This window comes from Mobula birostris, chromosome 12, assembly GCF_030028105.1.
Source record: "Mobula birostris isolate sMobBir1 chromosome 12, sMobBir1.hap1, whole genome shotgun sequence".
Taxonomy (NCBI): Eukaryota; Metazoa; Chordata; class Chondrichthyes; order Myliobatiformes; family Myliobatidae; genus Mobula; species Mobula birostris.
The window spans coordinates 14,191,814-14,209,407 of NC_092381.1; the positions used below are offsets into that span (position 1 = coordinate 14,191,814).

A 17,594-nucleotide genomic window follows, 5' to 3' on the forward strand; every position below is an offset into this window, starting at 1 on the left:
GCTTCCAATCATGGCTGACAAACCCCATCTGCCTGAAACGACGGGTTTTAAGCACCTGTTACTTGCCTTTGCCCCTTCTGCCAGCAGAAATGTTTCCACTGGGCTTAGTAGTTAAGCCACTCGTGAAGGCCAGGAGCTGGCTATGGCTGTCAGGGGGCTATTTGAGGTGCACCCCTTTGGGAACATTTAATAGTGGGAACTGGTCCTGGACTATAACAATGTTAAGGGACCACTCTACCTCAGTACATGTGAAAATAATAAACCAATTCCAATTCCAATTTCACCAGGCTCAAGGACAGCTGCTAGCCCACTGTTACAAGACTAATAAACAGTCCTCCAGAATAATAAATTGTACTCTTGACCTACCTCGTTATGATCTTGCACCTTATTGTTTGGCTGCACTGTACTTTCTCTGTAATTGTCACATTTCATTCTGCTTTCTGTCATTGTTTTACTTTTGCGTTTGTTTTATTGTTTCTGTTTTACTGTTGTTGGCTGAATCAAAGGTGGTGATGAATCAGCAGCTAGGAGGGAGATGGCTGAGTGGTGATGCCACAACAACAGCCTCTCACTCAGTGTCAACAGGAACAAGGAGCTGATTATTGACTTCAGAAGGAAGAAACCATTCAGAATTGGAGGTGGAGAGGGTCAACAACTTTATCATTTCACAGCATCTGTCCTGAGATCATCGTGTATGTGCCTTTTCAAAGAAGGCACAGGTGCACCTCCATTTTCTTAGAACTTGGCACAGATCTGGCATGTCAACCTTCTGTAGATGCCCAGTGGAGAATATTTTGACTGGTTGCATCATGGCCTGGAATGGAAGCACCAATGTCTAAGAACAGAGAAGCCTACAAAAAGTGATGAGTATAGCCCAGACAATCACAGGCACTGTTGAGCACATCTGTAAGGAATATTGCCACACGAAAGCAGCATCCATCATCAAGGACTCCCACCATCCAGGCCATGCTCTCTTCTAGGTGCTACAGTTGGAAGGAGATGCAGGAACCTCAGGTCCCATACCACCAGGTTCAGGCACAGTTATTAACCTTCAGCCAGCAGTGTGGACAACTTCACTCACCACAACACTGGACTGGTCACTAAACAAAGCCTCACTTTCAAGGGCTCTGCACCTCATATTCTCAGTATTTATTTATTTGGTTATTTTTGTGCAAAAGACAAACTGCAAATACAATGGTTGCTTTTCAGTCTTTGCATGTAGTTTTGAAATTTATTATATTTCTTTGTTCTGCTGTGAATTTCTACAAGAAAATGAATCTCAGGGTAGTATAGGGTGACAATATACATACTTTAATAATAAATTTACTTTGAACTTTGTACTATTTCAATGCACTGTGTGATTTGATCTGTATAAACAGTATTCAAGACAATCTTTTCACTGTAACAATAATAAGCCAATTTCAAACATCCATACTTGGTCCAGTAACAAATTATTGCTCCCTTTTATTTAAATGATAAAGTGGGTGAGAAAAGCATGAATTTAGAAAGAAACGATCTTGAAGATGTTGGGAGGAATGACAGAAGATACACAGGCCTGAAAGCATGTACCACCGGGCTTGAACAACAGGATGGACTTCTGACCTCACGATCTACTTCATTATCATCTTCCACTTTATTGTCTACCTGCACTGCACTTTCTCTATAGCTGTTATACTTTATTCTGCACTGTTATTATTTTACCTCGGTTGACCTATTGTGTAATGATTTGATCTATATGAGCAGTATGCAAGACAAGCTTTTCAATGTGACAATATTGAACCAATTCCGAAACAAAGTAATGACTTAAGAAAATATTGCACTCTTTTACTTGAAGGGTAGAGTAGATGAGAAAAGTAGGAATTTGTTTAGAAATGGTCTTGCTGGGAGGAATGATAACAGAGGGAATACCCTACTACTGGGTGCTCTCCCTGCACTGGGCAGGGGATGAGCCTGGCCAGGCCGCCCCAATGGATTCTGGGAGGCGGCATGGCCAGGGCCAAGATGGCGGGCGGGCGCGCTGCAAGCCGTTGCGGAAGTGAGGTAAGTGGAGCGGTGGCCCCATGGCCGCGTCTCCCCCTTGACCGGTGGGATGAGGGGAGGAGAGGAGTATGTGTGATCGAGCGCAAACGGGCGAGGCTAGCTGCCGGTGTGAAAAGAAACCGAAGCGGGGGGAGGAAGGAAGCAGAGAAGTGGGGAGTGAGGAAGGCCGGGGCGGACGGAGCCTGCGGCGGTAGCAGCAGCAGAGGAAGGAGCGGGCGGGCCCTCCTCCTCCCCGCAGCCAACGGCGCCACGCGGTCGGGCGCTGAAATAAACCCAACTCCGTCACTCAGCCGCGGGAGGGGGGGGGCGGATTAAACTACCCCCTTCCCTCCGGAGGCAGCTCATTGTTGCTTTGATGCTTCAGCTACTCCTCCATTTTATTCCTCGGTTTTCTCGCCGATTTTTGTTTTCACTCTTACCCCCCTTCAGATTTGTCTCCAATTGGGGTCTAATTGAGAGAATGTGTGGGTGAGGCAGGGATAAACTCGGGTTGGGATCCTCTGGCGAGAGAATAGACATTCTGAATCCTGGAAAACAACCCTTTTTGCATTCCCCACCTCTCCAAACTTTTCCCAACACTCACACTGCATTTCTCTCTCATTACCCCCTTGCCTTATCCCCCTTGACCCGCCTTCACGTCCGCTTGCTTCCCTAGCCCCGCCTCGACACCCCCCAACTTTAGCCTCCTCTCCCCTCACCGTCCTCTCTCCCTTTATCCTGGGGACCCAATACCACCTCTCCTTTCCCACTTTACCCCCTCCCCACTGTGCTCCAAACTTTTCCCCAATCACTCTCCAGAAGAAATTACTACCCAATGCCCTTTCTCAACTCGTACAATTGTAAAGAAAGAAAAGGGAACAGCGAAGTTCCTCCTGATGCTCTAATATATTTTCAAAGGGGCTGTTCTGCACGTTGAAATGTTGCTCCCTGCACTGGGGAGTTAAAAAAAAATCACTTTACAAAATAGCGTGAATGTGAAATAATATTGCCTGTTATTGTACATTGTTTCCTGATATTGTATATCAGAAAACTTGTAATTTCTTAATGCACAAGACAATATACATACCGTATATTGCTTGCATTCTGTCACCATTGATTTTTTAATGCCTGCTCATTTATGTGCTTGTATGTCTCTATAAGGTACATGTTTTGTGTGCGTGTGCGCGCATGCAGCCGCCTTTTTCCACTCGGAGTGTCCAACTGCTGCATTAATTTCATTTGCTGTAGACCTAGTGGCCAGTGTGCCTCGCAGCTCGGCTTTGTGTGCACTTTGTGGCGAAGCAAGCCGTTTTATTTGGTGATAAATATGCGGAACACGTGGCCTTAGTGCAGTTTCGGCAGGGATGCAGCCCTGTGGCTCCCGGCGAAGGTTATGTTTGTTTTTTTTTTGGCTTTCAAAGTCCCGGCCACTTTTTGTGTGTGTGGAGCTCGTTGCGTGGCTGAACGCAGTCCTTCGCATATGTTGGGATAATGGTCATTTTAAGGTCAGTTTGCAATCGGAAACATCTCTGAACATTAGTTTCTTTTTGTGTGTGTCTGAGACAGGTGGAAGTTTCCACGTGTGTGGAGGAGCCACCCGGTTGGGCCATGTGTTTAATCGCGTCTTTAAAATACCGAGTAACGTGATCAAATCGCTTTTTGTTTGTATTATTATTGCAATAGATTTATATCTAATCGTATCCTTTATTACTCAGTGGACGTATTACTGTTAATATTCCAATTTCGCGCTGATGTATATGTATTCAAGAAAATAACGCAACCATCTGGCTAAAACTGATTTTTTTTTATCTTGCGCTGCTTTGATTCATACCCGTCTGTTCCTGTCTCTAAAGGTCTCAATCAAAAGTGCCAAAACTCGGGCTCTTGTGTCTTGGAAGAATAATGGAACTCGAATTACATAAAGATTAGTTCTCTTATAGTGGCGGCTTGTTATTTTGAATTTTTGGATATATCGGTTGGAAAAGGATGGGACTGTTTGTTAGTTTTGCTTTCGTCATTGGATCATAGACTCTGAGCAGGAACTTCTGGTAACGGAAACATGATCTAAATGAATTGTGGGATAGTCGATGCAAACTCTGTATGTGGCCTTTGGATTCGTGGTGCATAGCTATGTATTTAAAAATATATATATTAAAAATTGCCATTTTGTGTTGTGGGTAATCAGCTTTATTCTATGCTGAAGTATGAAATTGTCACAACTTCAGAGTTTAAAAAGCATGTTTTCCAGGGTTAAATTCTAAGGTCAAAGTAACTTTATTATCAAAGTACATTTACAGCTCCAAGATACAATTTTTTTGTGGGCATACTCAATAGAATAATAGCCATAATAGAATCAATGAAAAAATGCCCCAAATTGGGCATTCAACTGGTGTACAAAAATTAATAAACTCTGCAAGCAGATAAAGAAGTAATAATAAATAAATATGCAATAAATATTGAGAACAAGAGATGAAGAGTCCTTGAAAGTGAGTCCATAGGTTATGAGAACATTTCAATCATGGGGCAAGTGTTTCAGTTGAGCACATCTACATGAAACATTGCTTGAGGAGTAATAACTATTCCTGAACATGGTAGTGGGAGTCCTGTGATCCCTGTACCTTCTTTCAGATACCAGAAGTGGAAGAGAGCATGCCCTAGTTAGGGGTCGTGCTTTCCTGTGACAGCACTTTCCGTTGATGTGCTCGGAGTTGGGAGAGGGCTTTATCCGTGATGGACTGGGCCGTATCCTTTTGTAGGATTTTCTGTTCAAGGGCATTGTTTCCATTTAAGGCTGTGATGCAGCCTGTCAATATACTCTCCACTATACATCTGTAGAAGTTAGTCAAAGTATAGATGTCATGCAGATTCATCTGCAAAAGCTGCACTGACTGACTTTTCATGTTAGTACTGCATTTTAGAATTTGGTTGAGTTTTGTGTGGGGGAAATAGAAAATAAAGAACAAAGCCATACCCATCCAGATATTTTGGCTCTCAAAAGGTTTGATATTAAATCCCAAGCCAGTGACTTGATTTCAATGATGTGTTTAGTGCCTCACTGCTGTGGACTGCACGGTCTTTTGGGATGCTACACAATAGCCCTATCCGTTCATGTGGTATTATTTTGAAAGATAGTAGGCTGTATATCCTTAATGTCCATGTCTACATCCTTAAATGTACTGGCAATATCTTTCAATCAGAATTGCTTGCAAACATTTTGTCTCCTCTTTGTCAGTTTGTAGCTTATAGGAAACCTGTGTGCAAATTGGCTGCTGTGTTTCGGGCATTGTAAGTGTGAGTGCACTTTTAGAGTAGTTTGTTGTATTTACAGCACATTGGGGTAAGAACTCAACTGCAAAAGATGCAGGAGCAAACCGGCCCTGCAATTCACATGGCTCATCCTGGGCATTTCATCTCCACTGTACTACCAGATCCATTTGTCTAAACTCTTGTGCGCTCAGTGATCAATTTTCCTTGTATTATGAACTGATATATCAAGTCAGCCTGTAAAATTTAACTGCATGTTCTGATGTACACGTGACGAATATAACTAATCCCTCTTTAGACATGTATTTAGTTCTGTTAAAAAGTACCATTTTCTGTTTCTGTCAAAAACATCTTTTTTTCATTTTCCACACAAACCATGTTCCTGTAATCCATTTGTATCTTTTGCTCACTACTTAAAATTGTTTTTCAGGTATGGGCGGTATCAGCTAGGCCCACGTGTATTGCTCCTCCCTAATTGTAGTTGGACAGAAGAGTTTGATGGGGGTATATTAGGGGGTATTGGAAGAGTTAACCACATTACTGTGTCTTCAGTCACTTCTAGGCTTTTCAGATTGTAACTCAGTGCTCCTTAATGGCACCCCATTGCTGGATCTGAAACAGACCTGTTCTGTTCTTCTCTTGGTTTTCTTTAACTAATCCTGCCCTGCGCTCATGAAAAGTGCTGTATAAAAGTTTCTTTCTGTTCCTGATGCAGTATGCTGCCAGCTTTTGGGGTATCTTTGAAGATCTTTTCCAGTACTTGGGGATATCACTGGGAAGCTGACTGGTTTGGTGAATAGAGTACCTGGGTTAATGTTATGTTGTTCCATTGTTCAGTGTTAGACCAATTTAAATGCCTCATTTCCTGGCTGAGGCCTGTTGTATCTTGCCTCTGCACCTAACCAAACATTGTTTCAGTTAATATATAGTAAATAATGCACACATGCTGTTGAGTCAGATGTGATTTTTAAAAAGTATTTAAAAATTGAGTTAATCTAAATAACTCATGGAATATTAAAATGATGCACAATTTTTTAAAAAAGTGCAATTACATAAAATTAACATACTTTGCTTGTTAGAGTAACATACAAAATGCTGGAGGGGACTCGGGGTGAAAACTTGACCTGAAATGCAACTGTTAGATGCTGAGTTCCTCAGGCATTTTATGTGTGTTACTCTGGATTTCCAGCATCTGTAGAATCTCTTGTGTTTGTACGCTGCTTGATACTGTCATTTTTGTTCACTGAAAAGCAATGTATAAAGATGATTTGCCACCTTGAACTGGCACGGGTTCAGCCAATAGACTTGTCTGTGTAATATTAGGAAGTCCAGGGTAGTCTGTGTTCCCTCTTGAACTTCATTAGGAATCTGGTGGTGGATCGTAGATGTCCTGAAGGCTGGAGTTGAAACTACACTCAAATCAGTTTTCAGATTCAGATTCATTTATTTGTTACATGTATATTGAAACATACAGTGAAATGTGTTGTTTGTGTTAACAACCAACATAACCTGATGATGTGCTTGGGGCAGTGTGCAAGTTTGTTCACACATTCCAGCGCCAACAAAGCCTGACCATGATGTTCAGCAAAACAACACAAGCAACATTATAGCCACAGTAACAAAGCAAAACAAGTCCCATTCCTCCATTTCTCGCGCACACTCACACACAGACAGGTCTCCAACTCCAAAACAGGTTTCCTCCAGGCCTCCAGATTTGCAAGCATTGAGTCTCCAGCTTCTGGACATGCTGACTCAAGGCTTTAACATTGAGCCTTGACTTCGGTATTGACCAGTATGATTCAGTATCTGTGTGTTATTCATTTTTTTTGTTGTTTGCGTGATTTGTTCCTCCCCCCCCCCCCACATGTTTGATGGTCTTGTGTGTGTTTTTCCTTTAAATGGGTTCTGTGCTGTTTCTTTGTTTTGTGGCTGCCTGCCAGATGACTCTCAAGGTTGTATACTGTCCATACTTTGATAATAAATGAACTTTGACCCCAGAATTCGCTGATGTTGGGACCCTGAACTCCAGACTTGTACAGGCCTCTGATCCCAGGAGATGCTGACCTGGCGGTCATCAGCCCTCCTGCATCCCACTCTCATGGACCTCTGATCCCAGGAGATGCTGACCTGGCAGTCATCAGCCCCCCCTGCATCCCACTCTCATGGACCTCTGATCCCAGGACCCACCAACCTTGGAGGATCTCACTGAGTCGGGGTAAGGAGGGGAAACTAGCCCTCATTCTCAGGGCCTTGACCATGGGGATTGCTGGTCTTCATCCACAGCACTGCCTGCCACCTGTCTATGGGGATCACTTGCCTTTGACTGTCGAGTACTCTGATCTGGACTAAGGCCTGACCTCTAACTCTCCTTATTCCTGTTTCTCAGTCTTAACGCCAAACTCCCTGTGCTGTCCCCAAACCTATCCATATGAACCTTAAAAGAAAATAAGTCAGAGATCTTGACAGACAGCACAACTCGGTGTTATCTTGACTGGAAGGTTTTATGTAAAACATAAGGTTAAACAGCATGGAAACAGGCCTTACTGTTCAGATGATCCGTGCTGACCCAACTGTGCATCTAAGCTGACCTTAATTCCTTTCATTTGCCCTAGATCCTTCTAAAATAAAAGTTAACAGATCCAAGAAATTTTACTAATTTTTATTTAGATTTGCAGAATGTCTTTTTTTAAATTCCATTTCATTCCTCTGCAGACATGCAATTAAAAATCTGCATTTTAAATTGGCTTTTACATTTAGTCACTGGGGCGGAATAAAACATCCCAAGGTGCTTTAAGCCAGGAGTCCCCAGCCTTTTTTGCACCGCGGACCGGTTTAATATTGACAATATTCTTGCTGACGGGGCGGGGGGGGGGGGAGAGGGTGTTGTTCAAGTAGGGTTAAACTCACCTAAACATGTCTTTTACAGTTTGGGTTGCCAACTTTCTCACTCTCAAATAAGGGACAAAAGTAGTCGTCAAATCCTGGGACATTTTACTCCAGGAAAGACTACCATGACCATGAAGCCTTGCGCGGGTACCTGTGTGCGCATGCGTGACGTGTGCATAGCCATGTGCATGCGCGTGCGTGCTGATTTTTTCCCCCCACAAATCGTTTTGCTTTAATCTTCCTGACTATACTGTACATACATTATTTCTACTTTATATAGGCCGTGTATTTATCATATCATTTCTGCTTTCACTATATGTTAGTGTTATTTGGTATGATTTGGTAGGTTATTTTTTGGGTTTGGGAACACTGAAAAATTTTTCCCATATAAATTAATGGTAATTGCTTCTTCGCTTCACGCCATTTCGGCATGGAAGGTTTCATAGGAATGCTCTACCTTAGCGGGGAAATATGGGACAAGGGCGGTCCCGTATGGGACAAACCAATTTAGCCCAATATACAGGATGTCCTGGCTAATACGGGACAGTTGGCAACCCTATGTTCAAGTTCAACAGTGCGTGACAGGGAATGAGGAAAGGTGCAGCTGACTCATATCGTTCCCTCACGGCCCGGTAACACATGCTCTGCGGCCCAGTAGTTGGGGACTGCTGCTTTAAGCACCTATTGGACACAGTAGATACAAAAGCAGATGCCCAAAAGACTGGTCACAGGGTTTTAAGCATGTGATAGTTTGTACTTGTACAAGAAGTTTCTTAGGGCAGCTAGCAAAGTTTAAAACATGAGATTCTGCAGATGTTTGAAATCTTAAGCAACGTACATAGTGTTGGAGGAACAAAATGTTTAATGCTGTGCAGGCCCAAAGCATTGACTGTTTTATTTCTCTCCATAATGTTGCTTGACCTGCTGAGTTCCTCTGGCATTTTGTGTGTATTGCCAGTAAAGTTTTCCTTGAAGTGTAGTTACTGTAACACAAGCAATGTGGTAGAGAATTTGTGCAGAAAAGCTTTTATTTAAAAAAAACACATAATAATGACCAACTAATCATTACCCAGAGCTAGTTTACCTGTTCTTGGGGGTGGGGGGATTTCCTTGCGATCTTTTGCTCTCTGCCAATGAAGGTTTAAAATTTCACTCAAAAGATAGCACCTGTGACAGTGCAACACCTTCTAGCATTGCACCCAAAATAATAGCTTAGGCTGTGAATGCTGAATCAAATATAACAAATATAGCATCTCACTCAAATATAAGACTTCTACCAGTTTTTTTTAATTTCAAAATATACTTTATTCAAAATAAATATATACAATAAACCATTCAATAACTTTTCATCCTTTACATACGTTTGCATTATACTCACCTACGTGGCACTCCAGTAGTTCAGCTCAGCATATCATTGTTGAGGGGTATACTCCCCGCCCACTGACCCCTCCCATTCTCACGGGTGGAGAAACCTATACTGTGGTCCTTCCCCACCGGGCCCTTGCGGTGGCTGCACCGAGTTTCAGTGCGTCCCTCAGCACGTACTCCTGCAGCCGAGAATGTGCCAGTCGGCAGCATCCTCCCACGGACATCTCCATGTGCTGGTAGATCATCAAGTTTCGGGCCGACCAAAGAGCGTCTTTCACCGAGTTTATGATCTGCCAGCAGCACCGGATGTTGGTCTCCATGTGCGTCCCCGGGAACAGCCCGTAGATCAGAGAGTCCTCTGTTATGCAGCTGCTGGGGATAAAACATGACACTAGCCCATCCATCCTCCTCCACACCCTCTTTGCGAACTGGCAGTGTGCAAAGAGCTGGGTCACAGACTCCTCCTCATTGCAGTCCTCCCGTGGGCAGTGGGGTGCGGAGACGACGTTTCGGGCGTACAGGAGGGCTCTGACTGGGAGGGCCCCTCTCACCGCCAGCCAGGCGAGGTCTTGGTGCCTGTTGGTGAGATCTGGCGGTGAGGCATTTTGCCAGATGAACTGGACGGTCTGCTCAGGGAACCACCCCACTGTGTCCATCACGTCCTTCTCCTGCAGTGCCTGCAGGACACTATGTGCCGACCACTGCCTGATGGCCCTGTGGTCAAAAGCGTTCTCCTGGAAGAACTTTGCTACGTAGGACAGGTATGCCGGCAACGACCAGCTGACTGGGGCGTTGCACGGGAGTGGGGCCAGACCCATCCTTCGTAGCCAGGGCGACAGGTAGAACCTGGGCACATAGTAGTACTTGGTGCCCACATACCTGGGTTCTACACACAACCTGATGCAGCCACATACGAAGCTGGCCATCAGGGTGAGGGCAACGTTGGGGACGTTCTTGCCCCCGTTGTCCAGTTGAGTCACTGAGAGGATTTGAGATGGGGTACCAACAATTGAAGTTGGGAATGTGTATGTGTCCTTAACTGAGGGGTTCTGTGATCTTGGAGATTTGTAAAGGGAGGTGTGATAAGTCGCACAAGTACTTGAGGGTTTTTGAAAATAAGGATAAATATTTAAAATTTGATGTTGATAAAGTTTAAAGGAAAGGTGGATTCTCAAGATTCCTGTGAAACAATGGATTCAGTACTGACTATGTCTGTGACTGCAGTGTGTTTGAATAATGTCTCACAGCTGCCTTCTTTGGAGCAAGATAATTAAAGTTTACCCAGATCCGCATAGATGTCTCTGGGCTTTTCACACCTTTTGATTTTGACAAAAAACAGAACCTGATGAAAATTAGACAGAACATTCCTTTCTTAATTAAAGCATAAATTTGGCGGATGTTCTTATCTTTGTAATTAAGTTGTGGCTCCAGCAAACCAGGTAGGACATTCTTTTATTTAATTAAGGTGGCTGGAGTGTCTAATAAATTGATTGTACTTTTGTATCAATAGTCTATTGACCTGACCGGAATAGTTATCAAACTGATTGTTCCTTTGTATCGGTGGCCTTATAACTTCCGACAATTCTGACATCAGGCAGTGAACTTGTAGAACCGCCGGGGAGATGAGAAAGGGTCTTTCCCTGATGTTGGGTCTAAGTTCACTCGCCGGCTGAGCTCGAAGAAATAAACGAATGGAAAGATAAGTAACGATCTCTTTGTGCTGTCGTTATTTGATCTAGCAAAGTTACGTTTACAGTGTGCTTTTAGAGATGAAGGTAATGTTGGTAAGTAAGTGCAGAAGCAAACAGGATTTTGAGTTAGAATTTAGGCAGACAAAAAAAACATGAGATTTTGGTGGGTGAAAGATGGAAAATTGGTCAAAATACTATTGGAATGGTAGGATCTTGAGATCGAAAAATTTATATGTGAATTACATTTCTGATAAATTGAGCCAGAGAGCATGGAAGTGACAGTTGGAAGTGAATTGGTAAAGGACAGCGCACGTAGTCACATTTTTACTTCCGATAAAATGGAATGCTGTTATTTTGAGGGATGTTGTTAATGGTTGGCGAAAAGAGCTTGAGAGAGGAATAAAGAACATGACTTCTGACTTTTTGATATTTACCTGGAAAACATTTTAATTCACCTAATATTAGGTATTGGCTATGTGCACTTATGTCAGAGGCAGTACAAGAACTGCCAAAATGTGTGGTGAAAGAGCTGTCTTCAAACTTGCATGTTGAATCTGATTTGTTTTTTTCTCTATGATGTTTCCAACAGAGAGCATGTAAATGAGAAGTTGGGGGAGTTGAGGGAAATGCGAGGATCTATTCTTGGGGGTATTTTTTTATTAAACAGTTGTATTTTAATACTGAATTGCTATGCAATCAAATCAAATAGCTGGTTTTGAGTCCATTATGTTATGACCATCAAAACTTCATCTTGGTATTAGAGGAATCAGAATGGTCACTAAAACAAGCCAGAGTTTCAAAAATAAAACATATAATTTCCTGATTTTTATTTTTCTGCAATTCAGCTAAGCATCGTTTTAAGATTACATATACCCACGATTGTTCTTGTTGTGTTGCAACAAATACTTCAAGAGAGTGCAGAATAAAAGGATTTGTGCATTTTCTGTAGGATAGGATATGGATGGACTGATCAAGTTGGCGTAGACTCTATGTATATTTTGTCCTTATCATTAACTAGTAATTTAAGCTTTATGTTTGTGATGGATTATTTAGAGCAGTCTTACTTCCTGGTCTCTAATTTAATAATCTGGTTCTGTAATACTGAATTTTAGCCAGACTGGTTCAGGTTCATCAAAGTTTTGAAGAGCAATATTGTTTATTTTCGTTCTTAGATTCTTCAAGGTTCAAATCTCATGTGGAAAACTTTTGTGTCTGTGTCTTATTACAAAGCATGGGAGGAGTTGGTAGAGTGGGGGCTGATATTGCTGTACCATATGTAGTAAAGTATTCACATATTTTATGTCAGTGATTCGTGAGACACTAGCTGAAAAGGAATCCTTAAAAAAGTGCATTGTTTCTTCAGACTGTGAAGCAATGTGTCTTTTCTTCTCTGTCCTGGATTTCTTTTGAGTCACTGTTCTAGTAGTGGCTTTATTCCAGTAGCCACTTTGGATACATGGATAAAGTTCCAGTTCAGCTGTGGTCTTGCGGATACCAGTGCTTTATATTTGACAGATCATGGGCAGCATATGCTGTGATTTGCCGTGCATGGTGAGAGATGATCAGGGTTTCATCCACCCCTTCTCCCCCCCCACCAAAATCTTGCTCAGATATATCTGAAAAACGTTTGGGATACAGTGTTTCTGTTTAACAGTTGGGTGTGGATATTGCATGGTACTTGGGAATATAGTTGCCACTCCCACATCAGGATATATAAATTACAATGGCTAGTTTGTGTCAGATGCCTCCATAAGCCTCTCTTCCTTGTGTTTCCCAACTTTTGTTCTGCTGTTCTAAGAGTACTGAAAGGTCCCATGGATGGACTCTTGACCTAATCATCTACTTGTTTTGGCCTTATTGCCTCGCTGCACTGCACTTTCTCTGTAACTATAACATGGTCTGAATTCCATTGCTTTATTTAGCACTATCTCAGTACATTGTTGTAATGAAATTATCTGTCTGGGTAGTATGCAAGATCATCTTCCACTGTACCTTAGTACATGTGACAACAATAGACCAATTTGCCATGTATAGACCAATTTTCTCCACCATTCAATCAAACTGATCCTTTTCTCCCCTCCTTAACCCCCCTCCTTGGCCTTCTCCCTGTAACCTTTTGTTGCCGTGCTCAATCAAGGATCTGTCGAGTTCACTCTTAAATACACCCAACAGTGACCCCCACAGCTGCCTGTGGTAATAAATTCCACAAATTTGCCACTCCCTGGCTAAAGAAATTTGTTGGCATCTGTTTTAAATGGACGCCCCCTATCCTGAGGTTGTGCCCTCTTGTCCTAGTCTCCCTCACCATGGGAAACATCCTTTCCACATCTACTCTATTTAGGCCTTTCAACATTTGGAAGATTTCAATGAGATTCCCTCCTCCCTCCCCCCCCCCAACCTTTTAAATTCCAGCGTGTACAGACCCAGAGCTATCAAATGTTCCTCATGTGACAACCCTTTCATTCCTGGAATTATCCTTATGAACCTCCTCTGAACCTTCTCCAATGCCAGCACATCTTTCCTTAAATGAGGAACCCAAACTATTTGCAATACTGAAGGACAGGCCTCACCAGTGCCTCAGCATCACATCCCTGCTCTTCTATTTTAGACCTCTTGAAGTGACAGCTAACAATGTATTTGCCTTCCTCACCACCAACTCTACATGCAAGTCAACCCCTAGGGTGTTCTGCACAAGGACTCCCAAGTCCCCTTGCATCTCATATTTTTGGATTTTCTCCCTGATTAGAAAATAGTCTGCACATTTATTTCTACTGCTGTAGAAAATGACCATGTATTTTCCAACTTTGTATTTCATTTGTCACTTTCTTGCCCATTCTCCTAACCTGTCTTAAGTCCTTCTGCAGCCTACCTGTTTCCACAACACTACCTCCACTAATCTTCATTTCATCTGCAAACTTGGAAACAAAGCCATCTATTCCATCATCTAAATCATTGATATACAACATAAAAAGTAGCAGTCCCAACACCAATCCCTGTGGAACACTACTAATCACTGGCAGCCAACCAGAAAAGGATCCTTTTATTCCCACTCGCTCCCTCCTACCAATCAGCTAATGCTCAAACCATGGCAGTAACTTTCCTGTAATACCATGGGCTCTTAACTTGGTAGGCAGCCTCATGTGAGGTTCCTTGTCAAAGGCCTTCTGAAAGTCCAAATATACAACATCCACTGCGTTCCTTTATGTATCCTGTGTGTAATCTCTTCAACGAATTCCAACAGGTTTGTCAGGCAAGATTGTCCCTCATGGAAACCATGCTGACTTTGTCCTATGTTGTCCGTATCACCAAGTACTTTATAACCTCATCCTTAACAATTGACTCCAACATCTTCGGAACCACTGAGGTCAGGCTAACTGGTCTATAATTTCTTTTCTGCTGCCTTCCTCATTTCTTAAAGAGTGCCTTCCCTCACACCCTTCAACATCTGGCACACTGCTTGTGTCTTTTACATTGAAGACTGATGCAAAATACTCATTTAATTCATCTCCCATCTCATTGGCCAACGTTATTATTTCTCTGTTATTTCTTGTTTGTTGATCAACCTCAGATTTAATTTCTTTGCTATTAGTTGTCATGCCTTCAGTTGCCATAGCCTTGAGTTGTTGCATCCTTCCCTAAATCACCTTGCCTTTTTCTTTCACATTGCCCTTAGAACTGTCTTTGACTGAGTTTTATGTATTTGTCACTTCCAATATTATTTGTAATTGCACCAGTGAAATGCTTAGATATACTTGTTTGGTTAAAATGGTGCCTCATTCTCTACTAGTTAGGTATGGAGATGTTGGCTGAGTTTTCATTTTCCCAATGTAATGTGGAGATGAAGTGGTGAATTGTAGTAACACACATAAAAGTTGCTGGTGAACGCAGCAGGCCAGGCAGCACCTCTTCCTAGAGATGCTGCCTGGCCTGCTGTGTTCACCAGCAACTTTTATGTGTGTTGCTTGAATTTCCAGCATCTGCAGAATTCCTGTTGTTTGGTGAATTGTAGTAAGCTGTTTACTGCTTAGTGTTTACCTGTGCTGTGCACTACATGCATTTTGACTTATATTTTATTAACGAATGGCAATATTTTGGTTTATGTGCTGTGTGTGATATATTTTGTGGGTGCACCCTGGTCTAGTGTAGGGGTTCCCAACCTGGGGTCCACAGACCCCTCGGTTAATGGTAAGGGTCCAAGGCATAGAAAAGGTTGGGAACCCCTGGCCTAGAGGAACATTGTTTTGTTAGGTTGTATATACATACAGTCAGATGACAGTTAACTTGAACATGTGACTATTGTCTGAGATCAGATCAATTGACACATACTGAGAAAGAAAGTTAAAGGTGTACGAACCTGCATTAATAATTTCTCCTTTTGCTTTCTTAGGATACATGAACGAAATTTCTCTGTATGTTTGGATATACATGTAGCAATTAAGTTAACTTTGACATTGTTCCAATGTAGGAGAATGTTCTTGTTTACGGAGACTCTGTACTCATTTAACCAATTGGGTTATGTGTGATATTCAAAGGCAATAGGGGAAAAATACTGAATTAATTACTACATAAATATTTGCCCAAGAGCACTATCCTAAATTGCATTATTGTGATTTATTCTAAACTTGTTCAATGGTTATTGTATTTTTAATGTAAAGAATACACCAGGTTTTAAAACAGGAGTTATTTATTTATTTACGTATTTACTTACTGAGATACAGCATGGAATAGGCCCTTCCGACCCTTTGGGATGCCACCTAGCAGCCCCTGGCTTAATCCTAGCCTAATCAAGGGACAATTTACAATGATCAGTTAACTTATCAACTGGTATATCCTTGGACTGTGGGAGGAATACCACATTGTCACAGGGAGAACATACAAGCTTCTTACTGACAGTGGTGGGAATTGAACCTGGGTCACTGGTAATGTAAAGCATTGTGTTAACCACTGCACTACCAACAGAAAACAAAGGAACTCTTAATTTTTGATGGCTGCTCACTGGTGAAGTGCTTTGCTTTCACTTGCCTCTACCCATATCTCACCAACTCTTCATCTCTTAATCCTTTAAACTTCCTTCTTTGCCCAGGTTCGAACGTTTCCTTGAATAGATTGGTATCAGATCTTTATTCTGAAGTGCTTTGAGGGATTATATCAGCTGTAAAAAATAAATATATAAATTGGTTTTCAATCCTGTTGGAATAATGAACTTTTGAAAAGTTACGAGGGGTATTTGATAAGTTTGTGGTCTAAGGTAGAAGGGGTCAATTTTAGAAAACCTAGTGCATTTATTTTTCAACATAGTCCCCCCCATTATTTACACACTTAGTCCAGCGGTTGTGGAGCATACGGATCTTGGACCTCCAGAAAGTGTCCACAGCGGGGTGATTGATGAGTTTGTGGCCTAAGGCAGAAGGAGATGAGTTATTAACTTCAAACTTTCTGCATAATCACTCAAAGCGTTGAACTGCATGTGCATGTAATGAGAGCTGTATAACTTTCCCTTTGCACTAGGCCACAATCTTATCAATCACCCCAGCTGTGGACACTTTCTGGAGGTCTAAGATCTAGACTGCTGAACGGATCCTGACCTGGATCTGGGCCGTACCCTCCAAATATCTGGACCTGCCTCTCGTTTTTTTTTGCACTACCTTACTTTCCATTTTTCTATTCTCTGTTTATGATTTATAATTTAAATTTTTAATATTTACTATCGATTTGTAATCCAGGGCGTGGGAAGCGCAGAATCAAATATCGCTGTGATGATTGTACGTTCTAGTATCAATTGTTTGGTGACAATAAAGTATAAAGTATATGCTCCACGACTGCTAGACTAAGTGTGTAAATGTAGGAGGGGACTATGTTGAAAAATAAATGTGGTAGGTTTTCTAAAATTGACTCCTTCTACCCTGGGCCACAAATTATCAATCACCCCTCGTATTTTCACCTCTTGAAGGCAGTTGAAATTTGCATCTAATCTTCAGCATCTCAGAGATGGCGATTTAGCACATTTTATTTTCTGCTGTTTATATATTGCAATAGTACATATAATATAGTACAGCACTGGAACAGACTCTTTGGCCCACAACGTCTGTGCCAATCGTGATGCCAATCTAAACAAATCTGTATCTCTGTTGCCTGTCTGTTTAAGTGCTGGTTAAACATTGCTGTCTTATCTGTTTCAACCACTTGCCTTGGCAGCTCATTCTAGGTACCTACCACCTTCTGTGTAAGACGAAGAAGCTTGATATTTCCATCCTGTAAAAATAAAATCAAAGACCATATATCCTATTTATGCCCCTCATAGTGTAATAAACTTCGACAAGGTCACACATCAGCCTCCTGTGCCTAAACTGAGGAGGAAAAACAAGT

General features: G+C 42.0%; 1 protein-coding gene across 4 annotated transcripts in view; it reads left to right on the forward strand.

Annotated features, from left to right (window-relative positions):
* Positions 1-1,978: 1,978 nt before the first annotated feature.
* zzz3 (zinc finger, ZZ-type containing 3) overlaps positions 1,979-17,594 on the forward strand; it is a 182,851-nt gene continuing 167,235 nt past the window's right edge. For 2 of the 4 annotated variants that reach the window (XM_072273341.1, XM_072273343.1), the window contains exon 1: positions 3,294-3,524. The gene's annotated coding sequence lies outside the window, so the exon portion shown is untranslated. Of the gene's footprint in view, positions 2,041-3,293; positions 3,525-17,594 lie in introns of those variants that run through there. The other 2 variants (XM_072273342.1, XM_072273340.1) reach the window with 2 other exon arrangements.